At 36.2% G+C, this 7,500-nt stretch overlaps 1 long non-coding RNA gene across 1 annotated transcript in view; it reads left to right on the top strand.

Moving 5' to 3' along the window:
• Positions 1-7,500, top strand: part of LOC122804519 — a 185,820-nt gene that overhangs the window by 605 nt on the left and 177,715 nt on the right. The window contains exon 1 of the long non-coding RNA XR_006365226.1: positions 1-111. This exon is cut by the window's left edge and continues 605 nt beyond it. This is a non-coding gene — a long non-coding RNA (uncharacterized LOC122804519). The remainder of the gene's footprint in view (positions 112-7,500) is intronic.

Below are 7,500 nucleotides of genomic sequence, written 5' to 3' on the forward strand. Positions count from 1 at the left end.
GAGTGCACTGCAAAACCAAGGGGTTGTGCTCTTAATGTCTGACACTTCTGGATTTCTCTTTGCATTTTCTTCTTTGCGAAATGAAAGTGGTCGAACAGGTCTGGCAAAATAGTAAGTTATTAAAACTTTAATAAAACTCTTCTTTCTTTCTTTCTGCTACCTTTCATCTACTTTTACAGCCTGATGAGAAGTTTACGCAATTGTTGTGTACTCTGCTGACATTGTAATGCTTATTTCAGTTTGATACACACCTTTAGGCTTACAGTAATTCACAAGATTGTTGCTGACTTTCAGAAATAAAATAGAGATACACATGAAATACCTACAAATATTTACAACGTCATTTACATAGAACACCAGCTTAACCGCCAGATGAATATTAACCTGCAAAAAGAAGTGGAGGAGAAAAATAAGCATATGCAGGCCATACCCTTCTCTCAGGTCTTGGTGTATTTGAAGTAAGCAGCACCACAGGGTAATTTGCTTCTGGTTAACTGTTTTATGTACGGCCATATATCTTGCAGAATTCTTGCACGTAGTTTTCTCTGTGCAAGTCAGTGCTTATTACGTGGTAATACATATACCATGCCATAAAATACTTAAACAGGGGCCCTATTTTTCGAAGGGCACGCACGCACGCACACGTGTGTATGTGTGAGTGTGTGTTTGTGGGTGAGTTTGTGACCTGTTTTACAGTTACAAGATCGTACAGCAGTTTTACAAAGCAGGGAATAATATTCAACACACTAGACTTGCGAACAAATTATTCTTCTCCATTGGGTAGTTTTTACCTACCCATCTATCAATCTGTCCATTCATTTTGAAATCACAAATAACTTCTGATTATCCCGAATGCCCACTGCGTATCAGCTGGAGATGTACTCCTAAAAGTCTATGGATGGGAAGTCAATGTTCCCTGCTGTCTATTGATGTCGCTATTGTAAGATAGAATGTGGAAATGACCAGAGCAAGTAACAATTGTGAAAGTGCTGTTTTGTAAAATAAAATGCGCACTGAAAGTGTGGCATTTGTGGATCACATGCTTTTAGATTATCTAAAATTAAACTGAAGCAGATATGAATATAAAAATAAAGTTCGGTTCCCATCAACTAAAGCAAGCGGGAATTCAGATAGTTTAACAATTAGCAATGTCACAGAGTAAACATTTCCTTCATTTGCATATATGAAAAGTAAGGTGGAAAGTACTGAGGATTTCGGCGCGCGCGCACACACGCACACACACACACACACACACACACACACATATATATATATATATATATATATATATATGTAGATATATATATATATATAGATAGATGGATATACCTCTCAACCTCTTAGTACAATACATTTGGACAAAACTAAAAGAATGTGGGACAAAAGCTTAAAATATGGACACATTTTAAATATTGCTCGTATAAACTTAGAAAGTTGCTAGAATAACAGGTTTTGTGTTAGCATGCGTTTTCTGAAGGATATGAAGTCTTAAACTCAAATATATGCCATTATTTAGTGACTTCAATTATTTGTAATTTGCCAGAACTGAACATCACAAATTTTACGAGGAACAGATCAAAAGTATGAGGCAAAAATCTGGACATTCTGCAAAAATCTGTACAGTTGAGATGTATTATTTAGAATGGACAACTTACCGCACAACTGCTCTCCTTTAAATAAAGAAGGTACTTTTACAGCTTTTGCAGCCCTGGACTAATATAACATCTAATGTAAAGGACTTCCGAATTTCCTAAGAATCAAAAATGATACCAAAAGCTAAGTTGCGATTCGAAGCTTTATGTGTCATGTATTTGTTGGGGAGGTACCTATCTGAAAGCACGCAAGTGTTGACAGAGCGGTAAACTACTGTAACTTTTACAGAAGTTTAGCCAAACCGAGTATCATTTTGCGTTATTTACTGGAAAATGCATATGACATAAAGGTGTTAGGTCCTGGGGAGTGTTGGGGGCAGAGGAATGAATATGTACATTAAAGGAGACTAGGGTTTCAGTCATTCGCTGTCATTTGTTTTAATTATTCAGAAAAGTATTAAATGTAAATTATATTTTAATTACTTCACAATCATTATTAATACTATGTGGCAGAGTATTTGTGTATGCAGGTGTGGCATATCGCAATCTTTGTCAGACTAGAAGCATGGTATAGCATATTTCATCGGAGACATACCTGCTATGGATTCCTTAAAAGTCCCCCCATTCTATGAAAGCGTTTTTACTAAAATTATTTATGGCGTTCCAGGTCCTATAGCAAAAATCAAATTTTAGTGCTTTATATTACATGGATAAGTTCAATGTGAGTACACGTGTTTTTTAATTGTTCATCACACACACATACACAATATATGTTCAGTTTACTGCTGATATGACCAGTTTGATTACGCAATACACTATTATAACAAATCAAAACCGCATTATATTCTCATTAGCGGGGATTTACTAGATCATATTTTATGTCTGTACATTTCAGTGAAATATAAACCTCATAAAGAAATCAACTTCCACTCATATTCCTTCCATGCTGCTAGTTTTGTCACACTGATAAGTAAAATGACACTTTGATATTTGTAGGTACTGCAAAATTTAGAAATGTACCCCCCCCCCCCCCATAAAACACTATAATTCTCCAATCACAACCTTGGCAAAGCATACCAAAGTAGGCATTCATATTTCCGCAGGAAACGGAAACGACAATAATAATTAAAGTATACCGGTCAGTTGTTAGAAACTACTTAACCACTTTGGTTACTGACAGCTCAAGTGACGGACACTTAGAACTCCACCTGCCCAATTTAAATTGATTCCCAAAGCCCTATTGCTGTTTATTCCAATACAATTACACTGAACCGTCAAACCTAATGCCATACAAAGTGACTATAGCTTTCTAATCATGTCTAGTGATCAGGTGGGATTTACAATTATTGAAAAAAAGTGAAAATAAAATGTGTCATCATTAAGAGAATTGACTGCTGAGCTCAAGGCAGCTCTTAATTGAAAAGGCAGCCCCCGTTTTGACAGCGTGCACCGAGGAGGAGCAGATTACATGCTATATCCAAATACAAAGGCAATTAATATTAAGATCTGGCTGCTAGTAGTAACTCTCATGCCGCTGACAGGAAAGACAATATTGAAGTACCTTTCTTAGAAAAAAAATCTTAAAGTTAATCCCTCCTTCTAGTGACATCACATTTATTTATTTATTTTATTTATTTTATTTATTTATTAGCAAGTCGTGTGAACTGGACCACTAGGACCTATTTTCATTCACAACTCACTTACATAAAATAGTTAAAACTGCGCACTCACAGTACTGAGAATGAAATGCACGTTTACACTGAGCTGACTTTTTACTTGTGTATTTCACACGAATATGTAGACTAAACTGTACTTAGAAATCATTAAAAAGAGGCAGGCAAATATAACACTATTTAAATACCTCGGATAATACGGTTTCATGGTACTAAACACACACACACACACACACACACACACACACACACACACACACACATATATATATATATATATATATATATATATATATATATATATATATATAAATGCATGTGTAGGAGAATTCACCCAAAACAATTTCAGTCTGAACTGGATCACATTTTTCTATTTTCTGCATTGCTGGATTTGTTAAATTACTTTGATTTAGCTCTATAATGACGTATATTGTGTGTGGGGGCGTATGTGTGTTGGTGCTGGTGGTGGGTGACTGGGTGCCAGTGCACCAAGACAAACAAACGAAAAAAGGAATTAAAAAGTAGTAGGGGAAAAAAGAAACTTCAGGGTACACAGAGACAAGCTCACGTACTCACATACTACTGCCCTTTTCCTCGGATGTGAAAAAGTAATATTGTTACTGTTCGCTAATACTTACATACTATTGTCATTTTCATCAGAAGTAAAATAAATAACATTGTTACACGTTTAGCTATGTGACACAATTTATATTGGTGTGGGGAATTTAAGATTTCACGTGTTTGATAAGGACAGAAACAGTTATTTGTAAAGGAATATGCAATCTGTAAAGGAATATGCATTTTAATTTATTACTCCTGGTACTGTCATTTGCACACAGAAAACGAGTAATAACGCAGCCTCGGTACCCCGAGCACATGCAAACGCTTAGTGGCTGGTTGGGAACTTTTTAATTTATTTTTGAAAACGAAACTATATTTTTTGATGAGTGAATTATCTGTAAAACAACTGTGTTTCTTCTACCCGACTTTCTATATGTTTGATTTGAAGTGGTTCTGGATAATTTATAGTAATGGTTAGGTTAAACTTCTCAATAACGCAGATTGTTACTACACAACTGACCAGACATTATACATAAAAAGCCAGGTAGCAGACCAGAGACCCCCCAGATTATGCTATGTTTAGACTTTTAATTACTTTGTCTGCTTTTCTTTCAGTTCTGATGCTTGAGTGACAACTGCTCAAAACCAAGTAATTCTCCTTGAAGTCATAAAGATAATAAAAATATAAGCGAAGATGTGTAGGGGTTTACAGACAGAAATACACATTTCACAGTTATAAACGTATATTGATTAAAATATCTGAATGCAAACCGGAAATTGTACAAATAAAGAGACTGTACTGACAAAAATGAGCAAAACGGGATTAGCGCTGCACACCCCGCAGTTTATCACCACCATGTTTTAAGACTTGGAGGTCCTAATTCAAATTTTCAGTACATTCTATTTATTAAGTGTGTCGCGACAAAATTACATATACTCGAACTGTGGATAACACTCCATATCCCTCAACTGCCCCAATTTTTGCAGAATTCCAGATTTTTTGCCTCATATTTTTGGTCTGTTCCTAATAAAAATCTTGATTTTCTGACAAATCATTGGCAAATCGTTGAGGAGTGAAGTCAGAAAATAGCGAGATACATTATAGTTTCGGACTTTGTACCCTTCAGGAAATTCATGCTAAAGCAAAGCCTGTTATTCTATCAACTCCTGGGGTGCATGTAGCAAGCAAATTCTATTTTGTACTCACAGGCTCTTGGTGCTACACCCCACCTCCCAAGCAGTTAATAAAGGTTAAGTAACATTTTCAGCTGTCCCTCGTAAAATTTTTAAAATATTGTTTGTTGTTTAGATTAGCAACATTGTATCTGTTGTTAAATGCATTCTTTTAAACAGCTGTAGACATAATATGACCTGAAAAAAAGCCTTGTCGATATGATGCCCAGAAAAATGCACTCTGCAAAGAGTATGCTTGGCTACATCTTTGATTAACTTTCTAAGTTTGTAACAGCAATATTTAAACTTTGTCTCTAGTTTTGGGTCCTTTCTCCGTTATTTATTGTTTTCACCAGATTTCTTGTTCTAAAAGGTTTAGAGGTATGGAATAAATCGAAATATGTTTATACTCAGAGCTATTTATTTTCAGGCGCTGTTAGAGATCGTCTCGCAGAGTGACTAGACTACGAAACATTTTAGGACTTAAATGGTTCTCTCGGGTGCCTTGCTTTGGTAAATCGTCAGTCCAAGAGATCCAAATGCACCAAAATAATGTGGTGTTTTGAACGGAATATGCACTTAACTGAGTGCTGCTTCACACATATACACAGGTTCTTAGGTAAATACTACGCAAATCATTCTGTAGACTATTACATACCTAGCCAATAACCAGAAAGTGACCAAGGTGAGCATCAAAACTTGTACTTTATGTCTGTGATGCAAACACCTTAAATCATTTTGCGCGCACACACACACACACACACACACACCTATGATAGTTTATGTGTCTGTAAGTGTGCATATACATGCGCGTATGTGTATACTAACGCTTGTTTGTTATTTTATATATTTTTGCTTGTATTGCGATAAATTTCTATAGCTTTTCAGAAAATGTTCTTACTGGACGCGCTAGTCGCTGCTGTGCTTTAGCAGAGCAATTTCATTAATTCTTTATTGTAAATAAGTAAAACCAAACCAATAGCCTGTCACCATTAACAGCATGCCTCCAACTATGCAAAATAGGGCAAGACATATGTCTTGTTTCAGCAGAGAAATAATTCGAGTAACTGGAAGAGTAACAACATTGTGAGACAAGACCAGCAGCAAGTCTTGCACACTGAATACAACTGTAAACTTACAAAGTTCCAGTTAAATTGTCAGAAATAATTATTGTGTCCTGCATTTTAGACTTATCACGATTGTTAGATGAAGAAATAAACAGTCATGCGTGCAGTCATTTAAAAAACGCAACCTACTTCACATGTAGTGGTAGTCCACAGCTTTTAATGTCGGTGGTTACGAGAACCATGGTACTTACGTTAGGCCACGGATTAAGGTGTGAGGCATTATGAAACCTGGAGTGGAGTGACTTTGTTAAACTATGATGACGCTTGTATACAGGAGGTGTTACTTTATGTACTGCACTTAGAAAACCATGCACACGCTAGTAAAATCGATACTTTATCAGAGCGGTGTTTTTTCATACCAGTGTACGTAATGTCAATGTGGTATTTAGATGTGTGGAAGCAGTAACTGTCTTCTACACCTCCACACACGTTTTAGCTATCCTTGGGTTTTGTGGTTGCCCCAGAGTCTGCCAGCGCATTTTGTTCTGCCTCTTGAAAAAAAACTGTGATTTTATATCCAAAGGACTCCAGCCACTAAACCATTAAGGTTTCACAAAGACTTCTTACTGTTTAGGAAAGGCATAGCCGTATTCCTTAATATTTCAACTTCCCGTGCGAATAAAGCCATTTTAAAGTACTGCTGAGATGGGGGTCTTTCTCCCCGATTATTTTTGCATTTTTTCCTCCTGAGTTTACTGTCCGAGAGATTGCACTCTACAGCTACCCACAGTAAAACTAACTGCTACAACAGAAAAAGACGCCCCAAAATAAAAAATAAAAAATAAAATAAACGGAACTTGATTGTTCTACATGTGCTTATTTTAACTCTGCATTGCGTTATCTGGGAGTCAGTCTGATACTCCAGGTTACCATGTTACGTGTACTTTATTTAAAAAAAGGACGTGTTTACCATGGAGATGCTTGGGTTTACATGCAGGGTAAGTAATTTATGGTACAATGTCACTTAGTACTTTTGGCTTGAAGTCTGAGAACGGAACTGCGCATATACAAATGAAAGTATTTCTGCAAACGTTGCCACGAAGTAGGACTGTGGCTGATCGATTTTTGCAAAATCATAACGTCGCATTATTACAATGTTAGCCCCCCTCCAAAAAAATAAATACAGTCACATTTTAATATAGGACGAAAAACACATACCATTAAGTCTTTTAGACCAATAATCTAACAAAATATTAGACAGTTGTAAACAAGGCTAGCTCTTAAGTCATACTATTTCTGATAAATGCTTTAAAAATACTCAGCTGAACACAATACTCTGACTTATCTCTGAGCTAGCTATGCATTCCTTTTAATGACTGCCTGGGCTGTGTGGGACTGTGGGAGACAATGCGAAACTAATACTGTAAAATGCCA

The sequence above is a fragment of the Protopterus annectens genome, chromosome 6.part0, assembly GCF_019279795.1.
Source record: "Protopterus annectens isolate FY-2018-M chromosome 6.part0, PAN1.0, whole genome shotgun sequence".
Taxonomy (NCBI): Eukaryota; Metazoa; Chordata; order Ceratodontiformes; family Protopteridae; genus Protopterus; species Protopterus annectens.